At 46.6% G+C, this 2,307-nt stretch overlaps 1 pseudogene; it reads left to right on the top strand.

The window, feature by feature from the left end:
* Window positions 1-216: 216 nt before the first annotated feature.
* LOC126458977 (5S ribosomal RNA) lies at window positions 217-334 on the top strand (annotated as a pseudogene).
* Window positions 335-2,307: the final 1,973 nt, after the last annotated feature.

The following is a 2,307-nucleotide window of genomic DNA, read 5'->3' as shown; positions in this document are numbered from 1 at the left end:
TAACCCTCCTGACCGTTACAGCGCGTATTTAAATTGACGCAAAGCTGATTTCCATCCTAATGATGGCCCTACTAGCGACACTGTCATGCGACTGGCGTGAAATTTGAATAGATATTGTTTTTCATTTGTAGAAACATGCTTGCAAACTTTCATTTAGTTCCACATCTCATTCTTTCTGTTGCGATTTCTTTTTCCGTCAGTGTACTTACAATACAAGCCAACGGCCTTGCCGCAGTGGTAACACCGGTTCCCATCAGATCACCGAAGTTCAGTGCTGTTGGTCTGGGCCAGCACTTTGATGGGTGACCGTCCGGTCTGCCGAGCGCTGTTGGCAAGCCGGGTGGACGTAGTCCTTGTGAGACAAACTGAGGAGCTACTTGAGTGAGAAGTAGCGGCTCTGGTATCGTAAACTGCCTACGGCCGGAAGAGCGGTGTGCAGACCACATGCCCCTACATATCCGCATCCAGTGACGCCTGTGGGCTGAGGATGACACGGCAGCTTGTCGGTACCGTTGGGCCTTCATGGCCTGTTGGGACGGAGTATTTTTTTAGTACTTACAATATGCACCGTCATGTTACATGCTACGTTTCGGAGGCCTCTAGCCACAGAGGGTTGGATCTTGCATCGGCGAAGCGGGGAAATCGACTGAGTAATATGCATGACATGTAATAACTCAACCGGTATTGATAACTACTACTACTACTACTACGTGACCAGGCCCAGTGGACCACACGCTTCTACAAGTTTCCTCTTCCACTGTATTCTGTCCATTGCTGCTATCCGCCATCCGTTCACATCTATTGACACTTGGTTTAAACCTTCATCGAGTCCATCTCTCCAACGCTTCTTCGGTCTCCCTGGCGGTCTCTTTCCTGTAGGTGTCAAATCCAGGAGCTTCCGAGGCCATCTGTGATCCTCCATCTGGGCCACATGGAGGATTTTGGCTTTGACAGTTCCTGCTATGCTGGACTGCTGGTATAGTTCTTCAAGCTCTTGGTTGTATCTGATCCTCCATTCCCCTGTATCTGCATCCAGAAATGGACCGAAGATCTTCCGAAGCACTTTTCTCTCAAAAACAAGGAGCTTATGGAAGTCCTGTTTCCGGATACTCCATGTCTCACAGCCATATAGAACAACAGGCTGGATCAGGGTTTTGTACAGTCGGATCTTGAACTGTCTGGAGAGATATCTGGACCGAAGCAGTTGTGCTAGGCTGTGGTAAGATCGGTTTCCTGCTTGTATGGCATTGATCTGTGCTTCACATGACGAGTTCTCAGTGAAAAGTGCCCCCAGGTATTTGAATTCTTGCACACTCTTGTAGGACTGGTCCCCAACCTGCAGTGATTGTAGATGATCAGCAGTCTGACAATGACCACGCGTCATAACGAGGTACTCTGCCTTGGCTTCGTTTATGTGTAGCTCAAATTTGCTGGCAGCCTCCTTCATTGACAACAGAATAAAAAATTCTGAAGTATTACTTTTTAGCACACCCTCGTAGATTGACAGCGTATTTACAGTAAATGTAATGATATGTACGCATTAGTGTCTGACGCTGCTTAAGACAGTAACACGTATTTTAATTTGAACATAGGGCCAGAGAAGAAAGTCGGACCCACAGAATGGTTGCCGCTGCCGGTATTCATGGCTGTTACGGATGAGGCCTACTCAGCCCTCTGCGCTGGATCAATGAGGACCGCTCGCCGACTGCTGTGACTGACAGCCGTAAGGCAGACAAATCTCTCCCCTAAAGCCACGCTGACATACCACAACTGTTTCGGCTTTCTGCAGGTGCTCCGTCAACAAGGCAATGTTGATTATTGCGAAGCACGTTACTACCACACATCTCTTTCCAACATACTGAGCGAGTTGGCGCGAATTTAAGACATCCGACTCACATTGTACAGGTAATGTGAAGTTAGCATCCAGCTTTCGAGAAATATACATTTTTTTCAGGGTTCTTTATAGATGTGCTATAGTTCTACAATTCTCTGCACATAACTTGGTTAGTTCTGCAGAATTTCGCAATAAAATGATGATCACAATCCTGAACGGCTGAATTGCTGTTATATGAGTATACATTAGAATGCATATCATTTTAAACTCTCGCTGTGGCTTACAGGTCTTAAAATACACCTAAATGAATGAGCCATCATTAAAGTACGTTACGTTAATAGAGCAGTAACGCAATCTTTCCGAGAATTTGTGGAGTGTGATGGGTAACGTGGCCCGTGGGCTAACTGACCTTAAGGACGAAACAGTTCTAACAGCCTGTGTGACATGATGGGTGGTCCTTCTGAACAAGACTG

Source organism: Schistocerca serialis, chromosome 2 (genome assembly GCF_023864345.2).
Source record: "Schistocerca serialis cubense isolate TAMUIC-IGC-003099 chromosome 2, iqSchSeri2.2, whole genome shotgun sequence".
Lineage (NCBI taxonomy): Eukaryota > Metazoa > Arthropoda > Insecta > Orthoptera > Acrididae > Schistocerca > Schistocerca serialis.
The sequence above is the reverse complement of the archived record's forward strand: the minus strand, read 5'-3'. Positions and strand labels throughout refer to the sequence as shown.